Genomic DNA, 14,518 nt, shown 5'->3' on the forward strand with positions numbered 1-14,518 from the left:
TATATTCCAGAAGCTATGATGGGAGTAACACACACAAAGATGAAGAACTGGCTGCAGCTTTCAGATCTTATACCCTAGTGAGAGAGCAAAAACAGTCAGGAGACAATTCAGAATACAGCCAGCTCCATGTGCATTGCCATAGTTGATTTGATGACCAGAAAGAAACATTCTAAACCAGATGCCTCCCTTCAAAGTCAGAGTTTTATTGTTTGCTTAACTGCAGGGGAAAGAGACTACAATAAGACATAATAAGACAGAAAAAAAAAATCAAACAACAAAATAGTAAGATGGCAGATGATTGAAAGCTCAAGCTAATTGAAAGATTTAGGTGAGCTACTTGGGACACTTACCTCTGAGCTGAGGATTGGGACAAAGGTAGTCAGCATAAAGAACTCTGCCTGGGTGGTTAAAAGGCTGAGGCCAACTCAGAACTGTTAGAACCCAGTCACAGCTGAAATCCAAGGGAGTGAAGAGGCACAGCTAGCCTGTGTTGTGGGTACACCAGAAAGTTACTACAGTGCAGTGGGTCCATCTGCAAATGCTTAGCATCAATCACCAACAAGGTACAACTGGCAAAATGTATGATAATAGCAGGGCAGGAATGATAAGGTATTTGGGCTCTCAGATTTGTGTATAAGTGTTGGCCAAATCTCCCTTTAAATTTTCTAAGACTCTTAAGTTTGGAGAGAATTCTGATGCACAGTAACTCCAGTACATTCACGTTTTGTGTTTGCTGGATCTGGCATTGGGAGCTCAAGGGAGTTTTAAACAAATTTGTATGTGTATCTATTTTATACACACACACATAAACATAACTGTTTTGTATCATCAAGTTTTGATTGACATATTCATATCTCTTGGACACTTTTTGATATGATTTTTATTTTAAATTGTTATGAAAAAAATTCAAGTATGCCCATAGAGAAAAATAGTTTAACGAACCCTAGTGTATCCCTCACCCAGGCTTTAACAATTTTCAACATTTGGCAATCTTGTTTCATCTGTTTTTATTATTATTATTATTATTATTATTTGCCATAGTATTGTAAAGAACTCACTGATCCATTATATCATTTGGTGGTGTGGGGGAGGGGGGGTGCAAAATGATGAGTACTTCATCCTGGACATGATTAAGCGTTTCAGTCCTGGTGAATGAAATGAAGACATTGTGCATGCGTTGAACTTGCCTGTGTCTACTATTCATACTTCTTATATGCAGAAGGAAAAAATCTTGAAAGCTGCTGAAGTTACTACTGGTTCTACTAGAAGAAAATGGTCTCTTTTAGTCATCCAGAAGTGGATAAAATGAAAAGTCTATTGAGTGGATTGATGGGTGTACAAAGCGTGGTATTCCATTAAGTTATCTTATACTTAAGGAGAAATCAGTCAGTCTTTTTAATAAGTAAAACTACACTGTACATACATTATTTCTACCTTATACAGGCTGTATATTTATTATATTGACGAGAAAAAACTTCTGAGATGCCATAAATTAAATTACAGCAGGATGGAAAGAAGAGACAGGAGAGGTTAATCAGTTAAGTACAGGGCAAACACAAGAAAAGACTGCTTGCATTCCTGAATGTAAGTAGAAACTTCTAGGTGGCCATTTCCATGATTATGTAATAGCCAGATGGCACCACCCATCAGGCGCCTGTGCTCCTTGCTCACCCATAAACTTTCCAGACTGTTGCCCACCACCAATCCAAAGGAGCAGACACTGTTCCTTAGGGACTCTGCACCTATCCCAGAACTAGCCCTACTTCACTTTCACCCACCCTTTATCTACAGCCAATGTAAATTCTTTCAAAACAACTTATAGCTTTCTTCCCCAAACTGTTTCTGTAAAAAAGCCCCTCAACTCCAGGACAGTGGACATGTTTGTCTTTCCACCTAGCCCAGCAGCTATGGTAGAGACCTGGTTCATGCCCAGGACATGGTCTTTTTCTGGCTGGCATTTGGCTCAATAAATCTTTTCTTTCAGAAAAGTTTCAGCCGTAAATGTTTTTATTTAACACCATTGCTTTTACTATGTTAGTGTTATTTCAGGTTTTATGTGTTATTTGGTATGATTTGGTAGGTTATTTTGGATCTGGGAATGCTCAAAATTTTTTCCACATTAACTTATGGTAATTGCTTCTTTGCGTCATTTCAGTTGATAAGAGATTTCATAAGAATGCTCTACTTTCAGATAGCAGGGGAAATCTGTAATACAAATTGGCTAACACGTGTACAATGAGAGGCTCAAAATCATTATAGATAAGTGTTAAGACTATGAAACTATGTCAAAAAGGCAAAAATTACAAAGGTAGATAATTCAAAGAATTGGTGAGGATCTGAGAACAGACCTTTCATCAGAACTGGTATTAGTGTTAATTCTGAAAAGCAGTATGAGGGGAAGCTTTGTATGCTTTTCCCCTCTGTCCCTATAAACCACACTCATGAACTCACAGAAAACATCCCATTCAATCCATCGGGTATATATGTGATGACATTCATCACAGCATTATCACATGGGGGAGTTGGAAGCAACCATATTTATCACCAGGTAAATGTTTATATAAAATTTGTATTCTTACTATTAAATATACTGTAGCAGATAGATGAAACAAACAAGCTGTATGTATAGAAATATTGATCTTAAAATCATGATAAATGAATAATGAAAACAGAGACATGTACCTGAGTACTATTCATATACATCAAAAACACATCCACACACCAAAATCCTACAAATTTACATGAATGCATACATAATTTTTAAAATATTAAAAAATTAGAGTGGGGCAGGAGTAGAAGTGGCAATTGGAGATGAGAGAATAGAATAGAATAGAATGAAATAAAATAAATACAATAGTAAGTTTTTACAGGGATAAATGATGTTAATTGGCTAAGAATCCTGCATCTGTAGTATAAAAAGTAACAAAGCAGTAGTTTTCAAATATATTATAATACTTCTGATGTGTTCATTCTTCCATATAAATCTTTAAATCTTTTATTCATTTGTACATTAAATGTTTTCATTTAAATTTTTTATTCATAAACTCACTAAATATTCTATCCACCTGAAGTTTATTTGGGAATAAAGTGTGAGGTAGGGAGCCACCTTTCTTTATCCCTAGCAGTAGCTAATTGGATGTTCCACAATATTTACTGAATAATTAATATTTTCCCATTAATTTGAAAAGCTATCTCTAGCCTATACTAAATTCCAGTATGCACTTGAAATTTCAACAGATGTCACATTAAGTTGGAAATCATTAACAAAAAATTACTGTAGTATGTTAAATATTTGGAAATAAAACAGCAATATACATCTAAATATTCATGAAAAAATCACAGTAGAAATTATCAAATATTTTAACTGACTTTTAATAAATATTCAACATCAACCTTGAGGGATGCATCTAAAATCATGCTTAGAGATAAATTTTTATCTTTAAATTACTATGTTAGAAAAAACTAGTAACTGTAATATCAATTAATTAAGCATCTATTTCAAAAGATTGGAAAAAATGGAAATTAAGTCCAAATAAATTAGAAGTAAATAATTACAAAAATAAATGTTAATGATGTAGAAATTAAACAGACATTAAAAATGATCAACAAGGCCAAAATAGATAACCCCTAGTAAGGTTACTAAGAAATAGATATGATGAGAAACAAATTAATAATTTCATGTCAGGAATAAAAGAGATCATCACTACAGATTCTATAGACAGTGAGTGGATAATCATATGATGGTATAAATAACTTTGTCAACAAATTTGAAAATTTAGATTAAAAAGACATACTCACAGCAAAGCATGATTTACCAAACAGATACTGGTCTGGATTCCAGTAAAAACTATAAATCCTACAGAAATTTAGGGCATGCCACCTTGATACAGTTTTCAAGGTTCTAGTGACCGGCAGCATACTAACTAATGGAAAAGTAACTGTGCCTTGAACCCCTTACCACAAATAGGCACAGAACTTGTGGACTCTTTCAATTTTGAAGACAGCATAAATCACTCGACATTAGTACTCCAATCCATTTAGTCAGTGACTCATAAGTCTCTCTGAATGTTGACTGGGACCCAGAGGAAGACAGGGCTCTTGTCCAAAGCAAAACAAAGCTGCAGAAAAAGCTAATATGCCATTTAGGCCACATGACCCAATATATTCAATATATGGCATAGGCACCATCTGACCATGCTACTAGAAATGCCTATCAAAATTAGGTTTACCAGATTCAGTAAGTCATAAAGTTGAGCAGGCACTGCAGCATTTGTTGTATGATGCATTCAGAATTGAGCCCAGGAACATCCAGAAATCATAAGTTAAATGAACAAGTGCTCCACAGCCCAGTGTCATTTTTATGTGTTGTAGGAATTCGGCTTACACCTTGGGGCTGTTAGCTGTGAACAGCTGATGTAGGGGGAATGTATTTGGACCTCTTTTCACAGATGAGTTGGTTCAATAATTGACTGTTTACCAAATTACAGATTAGACCAGTGTAGTATTAAAGGACATTGGTGAGGAGAAATCTGCTTGCAGAGCTGATAGAAGTATACTTGGCGCTGAACCTTTTATGGAAGGAAAAGTGACCTGAGGTTTAAAAAAGTGGGAATAGTTTGGCGTTGGCCAACATACTGAAAAGAGTAAGATGAGTAACTGCTTTTGCTACAGCCCATAAGTTTTGGTATGTTGTATTTCCACTTCTAGATATTTTTTCAAGATATTTTTTGTTTGTTTCCCTTTATTTCTTGACTCACTGTTGTCTTGATTTCCCTCTGAATTCTTTCTGTGTCTTCTTGTAGCTCACCAAGCTTCTTTAAAATAGCTATTTTAAATTCTTTATCAAGAAAATTACAGATTTTCATGTCTTTGGTGTTTGTCACTGGAAGATTATTGTGACCCATTGATAATGTTTCCTCGATTTTTCACGTTCCTTGAAGTTTTACATTTCTGTATCTGCATATAAAACAGCAGTCACCTCCTTCAGTCTTCACAAATCGACTAGGAGAGAATTGCCTGTCAGCCCTGATGGAGATTCTGAGGCTATTTCAGACCTTCTAAAGGTACACCTGCATCTCACTTCTTGCTCCCTCTTGTGGCAGAATTCTTAAGCTTGTATGCCTTCTCTGGAGCCTGTAATGAACCACCAGGCCTAGTGCCGACAGTCTCTTTTGTTTTCCCAAAGGTGGCGCTAAAGCTCAAGTTCTTATTTTTTCTCTGGCTTGCAGATTCCAGCCTGCTTTCTGCTCATGCTCAGTAGCCCTCTGCCTTAAGCCAGAGGACTGCCTCTTTGTCAGCCTCCACACAGCCGGGGAAGTGATGCTCACACACACTCTCACTGTCCCCTGGTCTCCCCCTACCTGCCCCGTTCACCCTTCTCTCCCTCTCCCCGCTCCTGCCCCGCCTCCTCCAAAGAAATCATGTGCTGGGAGATCTCTCTTGACCTTAAGCAGTGCTGCCTTGGGGCAAGGGGTGACGCAGGTAAAGTCAAGCTCTTTTCTTAGTCTCTCTAATGCAACCAAACGATTTATTTTATTTTATTTTATTTTATTTTTTAGCTCCAGTGCTGTGCTGGAACTTCTCTGGAAACTTGGACTTCTACAAAGGGTCTTCTCATCCGTTAGTGATTGTCTAAGACACTGTTTTTCAGGGTCTAACAGACCACAGCTAAGCGGGGCTTGAGCTGGTTCATGGGCCACTGCAGGGTCGACAGCAGGGCTACATGCCTATTACCTGACACACAGATGGGCAAGACTTCCTCCCAGGTCTGTGGGTGCTGGATCCCATAGCACTCACAAAAGCACTTTTGTCTATGTAATGGTTGCCAAATTAATGTTGTTGAGGGGACAGACAAAAAACAGGGACATTCTACCATGATGCTCATGTCACTTCTCTGAAAACTCATTTTGGGCCAGTCTGCCTAACAATGTCTGCTGGGGAAGGTGAAAGAAAATAGAGGGCAAATCTTTGTAAGATCTGCAGAAAAATAATCAAGAGCCAGGGATGACTTCTGCAGGCATGGCCACTGCTGATCATTTTGGCCAAAGGTCTAAAGGATGAAAACTATATTAAAATAAGATACAACCCAGGTAGAGGAAGAAATGAAATTATAACATATTTATTCCTGTTCATATCATTTTTTATATTATAAAGATTCAGTCATTCAACAAATACTTATTAACAAATACCTACTATTTGTAAGACACTGTTTTGGGCACTTCGAATACATAAGAGAACAAAAAAGGTATCTGTTTTGATGGAGCTCATGTTTAATGATTGCACATACTTAGTGCAAAACATTTAGAAAATACTAACCTTGTAGGAAGAAAAGAAAAAGGTTCTATCACTCCATCATTAAAAGACAGCCAGTGTTAACATTTTGTTGCATTTTTTGTTCACTTTTTGCTATGCCTATACTCACACATCTATTTAGTTTAAAATTTGGGGATTTTACTGTACCTTTACATAATGCTATACGATTTGTGAAAGTATATGAAGCTGTCAACTCTCTTCATAAAAATTGCCAAATGGCTTTCCAGAGATTTTGTTAGTAAATAGTCTGAGAGTTATTAGGGGTTTAAAATTGACAGGAGTTGGTAATATATTGATTAGGTGTGTGTGTGAGAGATAAAAGGAATGCTTTTCATGTTTATGACTTGTTCTACTAATGGGTAGATGTAGGTATCAATAATCAAGAATATAATTTCAGTAAGAATAAATTTGATGTGCGGAAGATGTGGTTTTGAGGCATCCGAGCCTGGAGCTGAACATCAGTGTCTGAGCTGGAGATATGTATTGTATCTGAATTATATATTAAGCAAGACCAAGAGTAGGATTACCTAGCTAGAGTGCGTGAAATAAGAAGAGGATAAAAAGCTGTGTTCCAGGGAACTCACACTGTCCCAAAGACTTGGCCTTGGATTTTCCAGTCTCGGGGAGCCTGGGATAGCTTGGATGTTTCTAGGACATTCTAGAGTTTTCATTTACTTTAGCAAGCACCTAAGATGGCTCTAGAGTTCCCTGGTTGAGTTATCCCTTGGGTTTATCCTTAATAAAATGGGTTCATGAGGTCAGAAATCGAGGTATAGATTTTTCTGTTGATTTGCTCCCCTCCCCCTCCACCTACATACATTCATTGAATTTAACCTAGATTTTTCCATATAAGAATTTTAAATTATTCTAGGAAACCATGGGGGAAAATTGTGCATTGGAAGTTTAGTAACAGCAGTGCAGTCTCAAAATTATGTGTAGAATAGAAATTTAGGAGTTCTAGTAACAGAAAGGAAAACTCATATTCTGGTATTTTGACTTTCAAAAGTCAAATGAATCATCCTTAAACGAGTTTAGTTTAAAAACCCTTTTATATAATGTCCAAGGTTTTTAGCTGTGCTTAGTAAGAGAAATAGGAAAAAGTACATTTACTTCATCTTCCTGGAAGTGGAAGTCTTGCATTCATTCTGCTTTAAAACAAACAAACAAACAAAACCTAAATAAAAATATTATTTGATTTCTGAGTTTTAGTCCCCTCTTAAATTTGTCACCTCAGGTAAGTGCCTCCATCACCTCACCCTAGTCCTAGCCCTGTTTGAAAGCCATCTTGGAGGCTGGAATAATTTAAAAAATCAACCCAAAATAAGGCAAGAAAGGAGAAAGAAGTAACACAGAACAGTAAGACAAATAGAAAAGGAGCATTAACATAACAGATTTAATCTCAAATATATTAGAATGACATTAAAAATAATAGACTGGGGTACTCTAATATTATTAATAGGTCAAGGAAAAGAGGAATATCTACAGAGACACCAAGTTGGGCAGGGAGTGGAGTCTTGTGGGTTCCTTGTTTGCAATAAAAATAAAAAAATAAGAGCAGCAGTGCTTGGATTTTAAAGGACCCTTTGACAATACGATTCTGCAGTTTCTCCAACTTCCAGGATTACAGTAACCATTTCCACATCTGGACATTATTACATTTCATACTGTTGTATACCAAGATGGGACCAGGGCTGAACTTTAACACTCAAGATTTAGTAGCCACTTGGGACAACAATGCTTAAAAAGAAACTTCTGGGCCTCGTGTGTCATCCTTCACTTAGCCTATTTTGTGGGATTTTTGCTACTTGGCCACTGTCCTGCCTTCTTCCCCAGCTCCACAAGAATTATTGAGTACTTTCTAACTTGGAGTTTCCAAGCCAGCTTTAGAGATGGACTGCTATGTGACTAAAGGCCAACATCTATAAGCTGGGAAGCAACCAAGTAACTGCCCTCAAGTACATACTACTGTCCTGAGTCCAGCATGTTGCCTAAAGGAAGAAAAGGAGGAAATAGCAGCTTGTCAATTTCTTATTTGTGGCATATGTAAAATACTGTTTGCCCCTTCAAAACATCTGGCTAGTCAGTTTGCTATATCTGGGTTCATTAAGGACATCCTGAATTTTCAGTTCCTTTATGTAGTCACAAAGAAGACCTCAATTTTAAGCCATAATTAACTTTTAAAAAATTTTTAGCAGGTAGCAATATAAACCTTATTCTGGAGTATAATAATGAAGACTATTTACTGAAAGCTTACTACATACCAGGTACTAATCTAAGTGCTTCCATGTGTTGTCTCATCAGCTTCCCACAACAGCACTATTTTAAAGGTGAGGAAATGGAAGTTTAATGAAGTTAAACACCTTGCCCAAAGTCACCCAGCTATTAAGTTGAATAAAGACTTCAATCCAGGCTATCTTTCAAACTGACCTCTTAACCATCATGCTCCTTCCTTCCTAATGTTGCCTTGAAATATATAAAGGGATATCACTAAGGTAGCCAGACTATTTGTTAATTTTTTTCCTTAAGTTTGAAGAATCCATTTTAACTCCAGAGGACATCTATAAACCATTATTATTAACTGATACAAAAACTGCACCACTGAGAACTGTGTTTTAACATTAATTTCATTCTTATATCACTTATCTTTGTAGGCACCTGCTTACTGAATGCTTCCTGAGGAAATAGCAATGTCTGGCAGACTGTTATATAAATTCCTGGTCACCAACTTCTACTGGATCCTGTTAATGCTACTGTGATAGTACTATGTCCATTTCAAATATTTTCCCTTCTGTTCTGTGGTAGGCAGCTTCTGAGATCTCTCCGATGATTATGCCCTCTAGTATTTACACCATTGATTCTGGGCTATACCTAGTGACTTGCTTTTAACAAATATGATACAGCAAAAGTGATGGAATGTCACTTCTAAGATCAGGTTACAAAAAGACTTCGGCTTGCTCACTCTCCCTTGCATTCTCTGATGGAATCTAGCTGTCACTCCCTCTGGTGAGCCCTACATGGAAGGACACCTTGCAAACTGAAGTCCTTAGACTAACGGCCCAGGAGGAACTGAATTCTGTCAACGATCACTTAAGTGACCCTGGAAGTAGATCTTCCCCCAGCTGAGCCTTGAGATGACAGCAGCACCAGCTGACAGCTTGATTGGAAACTTGTACAAGATTCTAAAAACCCAGCTAAGTGACATCCATATTTCTGACCCACAGAAACTGTGAAATAATATTGTTTTAAGTCACTACATTTTGGACCAATTTGTTACACAGCTTTAAATAACTTCTCTTCCCCAACACACACACACCTTTCTTCTTCTAACCTTGGATTTTAGATGACCTGGCCACCAATTTTATGGAGAAAAGAGGTTTTTCAGAGAGGTTTTTCAATCTGTCCTGTTTCCATAGTGTAGTGGTTATCGTGTTCATTTCACAGTGAGGTTTTTCAGTTACGAATTTTCTCAACTCCTTGAAAACAAATTTACAGTTTTAAAAGCATCCAAACTATTAATAATTTCAGTGATAACAGGTGTACTTCCTTCTAAGGTTGATTCATTCACCTATCCTTTCAACTTCATCTTCTGTAGTCTCTACCCTAAAAGATCTGGGGGCAACACAGCCTTTTGTTATAAAATACATATATCTAGATAGATAGATAGATAGATAGATAGATAGATAGATAGATAGATAGATAGATGGGAGCTCTGGCATAACACACTTAATTCATGTGCATTGTGAGCAAAAACTGCAGACTTCCGAGAAATTTCTCACTTGTGGCAAATGCACAGGCTTCCCAACGCCTTGGGGCTTTGTAGGGAATGTTCAGTCATACGCGCGTACTTGGGTATGGAATTTTGAGAAGCACTCGGGGTCCCACTGAGCTCCTTGGGGTACAAACTATGTCTCATTCTTCTCTGTATCTTCATGCTGAATTTTGGCCACCCACTAACGTGTCCAGGGATGCTTTGGCCCACCCTTCCATCGTCCCATCGCCCCTCCATCCTTGTCGAGGAAGAAGCCCAAATGGCAGCCTTCACCTGCTGGAAAGAGGTCAGGTTGGGCAGTCTTCAGCTGTGGGTCTGAATTCTGACTGTTTCACTTATTAGCTGTGTGATCACCTCTCTGAAACTTAGTTTTTTAATTTTGAATGTGTATCCACGGACCAGCACGACCAGCACAAGCATAAAGGTGAGGGTGGCGGTGCTGTCTACTGCAGTCCAGAAGTCTGATTTCAAATTTAGAAAGCAGGAAGGAGCAGAGGCCACAGGAAGGATCCCCTGGGCCTCTTCGGTCCAAAGGAACCATGAAGAATTCTGGCTCTGGAACCCCCAGTGTCCACACTCTGGGAGGCGGATGTGGTTGGAATGGCCTCTCTTCCCTAAATGATCTGGGGGCAACACAGCCTTTTGTTATAAAAACCATCATATATGTTTATGCATATATATATGAATATATATGTATGGGAGCTCTGGCATAACATACTTAATTCACGTGCATTGTGAGCTAAAAGTGCAGACTTCCGAGAATTTTCTCACTTGTGGCAAATGCACAGGCTTCCCAGCACCTTGAGGCTCTGTAGGGAATGTTCAGTCATATGCAGGTCCTTGGATATGGAATTTTGAGAAGCACTCAGGGTCCCATTGAGCTCTTTGGGTTACAAACTATGTCTCCTTCCTCTCCGTATCCTCATGCAGAATTCAGGGCCACCCACTGAAAGCGTGTCCAGGGATGCATAGACCCACCCTTCCATCATCCCATCGTCACTCCATCCTTGTCGAGGAAGAAGCCCAAATGGCAGCCTTCACCTGCTGGAAAGAGGTCAGGTTGGGGAGACTTCAAACAGCTGTGGGTCTGAATTCTGTTTCAATTATTAGCTGTGTGATTACCTCTCTGAAACTTAGCTTCTGAATTTTGAATGAGCATCCATGGATAAGCAGGTCCAGCCCACGCAGAAAGGTGAGGGAGGGGGAGGTGTCTGCTGCTGTTCAGAAGTCAGATTTCAAATTTAGAAAGCAGGAAGGAGCAGAAGCCTCAGGAAGGATCCCCTGGGCCTCTTGGATCCAAAGGAACCATGCTGAATTGTGTCTCTGGAACCCCTTGTGTCCACACCTGGGGAGACGGATGTGGTTGGATTGGCCTTTCTTCCCTAAAGGATCTGGGGGCAACACAGCCTTTTGTTATAAAAACCACTATATATATATGCATATATATTCATATATATATATATATATATTTATATATGGGAGCTCTGGCATAACACACTTAATTCATGTGCATTGTGAGCAAAAACTGCAGACTTCCGAGAAATTTCTCACTTGTGGCAAATGAAGAGTCTTCCCAGCGCCTTGGGGCTCTGTAGCGAATGTTCAGTCATATGCGGGTCCTTGGGTACGGAAGTTTGAGAAGCACTCAGGGTCCTTTCAACTTCATCTTCTGTAGTCTCTTCCTCTCTTGCACAACTAGCCCCTTTCTCTCACGTATTTGTATCATCTTCTGCTAGATCCTTCCCTATCAGCATTTAAATTGCTTAAGTTTGTCCCATTTCAAAACACAAAAACCAAAACTAGCCTGACCCATCACTCTCTACAGGTATTCCTTTCTCTCTTTTATTTTTTAATGAGAGGTCCATCATCATTATCTCAACTTCTTTTAATTATTCCTTAACCTACTTGGATATAGAATTCTCACCCTAACCCCTGCAGAATTTAACTTAAATTGTTCTTACTAAAATCTTCTACCAAAGACAACCATACTACTAAATCTAATGGATTATTCCTAATTTTTAGCTTGACCACTCGGCAGTATTTGTCATTGCTGAGCATACCTTCTCTTTTGAAACACTGACCTCTCTGACGTCATACTCCTCTGCTTTTCCTTTCTCCACCTGTCATACTGTCCTTTCAGGTTTTTCCTTTCCTACTCAACCCACACACATTGATACTTCTCAGGGATAAAGTCCTACACTCTCTTGCATTGACTCTATGAACTAAAAGCTCAAACTCAAGTGCTTTAGGAACAAGGCAGGTAAAAATGAATGCTGTAATCTGAGTCTAAAGACATTAGAAAGTGTTGGGGGCCGTGGTGAACTGAATAGCTCATATCCTTTATGGAGAGGGCAGTTTCCATTTGGTTTAAGCCAATGACTGTTGTATAGGAAAGTGGCCCTATATACTGGAATTTTCAAAAAGCCCATTTCTATGTGCAATTTCTTCAACTTAAAAAAAACCTGAATGATAATATTAAAACGTTAATAGTCCAATTCAACCTCCCAGCTGCTAGTCTATCATCCTTGTAGATTCTCTTTAAACAAACTCTTCTATTTCCATGGCTTCAATATCCACTTTATGCTAAAAATCTCTAAGGTTAGCTTTTTCCCCTAGACTCTATTCAGGTCCACATATAAAATGCCTTGTTGACATCATCTCAATTTAGTTGTCACCTTAAAATTATCCCTCACTTCCCAACCCTATCTTCCTAACCAGTTCCTCTAGTTGTATTCCCTATTTTGGTAATGATACCAACAACCCACCAGCTTAAGCCAGAAATCTAGAAACCATCCTTGACTGTTCTTCCCTTATGATACATATTCGACTTTACGTATTTAGTACCTGTGACATACTTTCCAACCAATATTGATTCTTATCTCTAGATTCCATCCTGTTCTCTAATCTCATTTGCCACCATGATTTCATCTACATTACTAACAGCCTCTCAACTGGTCTCTACTCTTGCATCTTGTCCCATTAAACAGATTCTCCATACTGAGGCTAGAATTCTCTCTAAAAGTAAACCTTACGATGTCACTGTTCTGCTCAATCTTCAAGGCTTCCTTTTGTGATAATAATATCTTACACCTTTAACAATGTTTATAAGGCCCCTGTGGGTCTGTCCCAGAAACATTCTTTCAGTTCCTGGAATGCTATAATCTCAGTGCTCCTTGGCTAAGAACACTCAGGCTTCACATTGCTTCTTAAAGGTTACTAGCTTTCTTTGACTCCCAGATTACTTTGTTCACATCTCATAACATTCAGCAGTCAGTCTCCATGCAATTAACTGTTCAAAATATCTATCTACTCTATCAGACTAAGATTCGGAAGGTAGAAACCAAATACACTTTGTTCACCACTGGATTCACCAGTCCCTTAAACAGTGCCTAGCACAGCGGTGACTCTTAATAAATCAATGTCTGTTGAAATAATCACATTCACTGTTGCTATTTGAATTCTTCCTTAATTCCCACTCTCTTTTTAAAGAATAAATCTCAACTATCTCATTATCCTTCAAAAACATTTTTTTCCGGATGAATGAAGGAACGTCACATGAGGCTGCACAGGGTCACTGGCCTCTTTCAGCGCGGTGGGTAGGGGGTGGAATGCTGTAGCAACAGCACCATGTGTAAACAATCCGCGCAGACACAGATCCTGAGCCTAGCAAACACGTGCTGCCGGCCGAGCATGGAGAGGGCGGGCACCCGGGAGGAAGATCCCAGGCGGCCGAACGTGCTCGCGCCCGTGGCCGCCGCAGCCCACGGCGCAGCCGCCCGGGTCTGAGAGCGAGCGCACGTGCGCTGGCCGGACTCGAGCGGAGAGAGCGCCCGGGCACTCGCGAGGAAATGGAGGGAGAGGCGCGGTTTAGGGGTAGGGGAAGGTGTGCGGCCAGTTACGCCCTGGGAGGGGAGAGCAGGGAAGGAAAGGTTTTGAGGGACAGAGAGGAGAAAGGGAGGATCACAAGCTGGGTAAGGCGGGCCGACCTAGGGAGGAAAGGGGGCGGGGCGGGGCGGGGCCGGAGGAGCCGCGGAATAAAGGCACACCCGGACCGCGTTAATTTTGAAGTCCGGATGGAAGCGCTCCTACCTGGAGTCAGGCGGGTGTTGGTGGAAGGTGGGAGGGTGGTGATTTAAGATCCCTCCCTGGCACAGCTGGCCTTGAATGGGCCCAACCCCCGGTAGCCCGATTTCCTCCGCCCAGCGCGCGCAGCCTTGTTCTCGCCCAGCGCCAAATCCCCAGGGTTGGCCCCTCCCCGCCACGAGAGGGTGTAGGGGGCGTGACCCGTCCCCGCCGTAATCTGCGCTCGGTAGGCGTCCGCGTCATCCGAAACTCGACGCGGTGACGCAGTACGTCGACGTAAGTGACGCGCAGGCCCGGGCTCTGCTCCTCCTTCCCTGAGTGAGTGCCGGCCGGGTCGGGGCGGGGGAGAAGGGG

At 40.0% G+C, this 14,518-nt stretch overlaps 1 protein-coding gene and 1 long non-coding RNA gene across 6 annotated transcripts in view; one reads left to right on the forward strand and one right to left on the reverse strand.

Annotated features, from left to right (window-relative positions):
* The window catches only part of LOC107195724, a 17,271-nt gene extending 2,934 nt beyond the window's left edge, over positions 1-14,337 (reverse strand). Inside the window, exon 1 of one of the 2 annotated variants that reach the window (XR_001516940.2) lies at positions 14,171-14,337. This is a non-coding gene — a long non-coding RNA (uncharacterized LOC107195724). The remainder of the gene's footprint in view (positions 1-14,170) is intronic. The other variant, XR_001516941.2, reaches the window with a different exon arrangement.
* ZNF131 (zinc finger protein 131) overlaps positions 13,873-14,518 on the forward strand; it is a 29,365-nt gene continuing 28,719 nt past the window's right edge. For 2 of the 4 annotated variants that reach the window (XM_006912434.3, XM_006912435.3), the window contains exon 1: positions 14,356-14,482. The gene's annotated coding sequence lies outside the window, so the exon portion shown is untranslated. Of the gene's footprint in view, positions 13,955-14,355; positions 14,483-14,518 lie in introns of those variants that run through there. The other 2 variants (XM_015589848.2, XM_015589849.2) reach the window with 2 other exon arrangements.

This window comes from Pteropus alecto, unplaced genomic scaffold, assembly GCF_000325575.1.
Source record: "Pteropus alecto unplaced genomic scaffold, ASM32557v1 scaffold73, whole genome shotgun sequence".
Classification (NCBI taxonomy): Eukaryota; Metazoa; Chordata; class Mammalia; order Chiroptera; family Pteropodidae; genus Pteropus; species Pteropus alecto.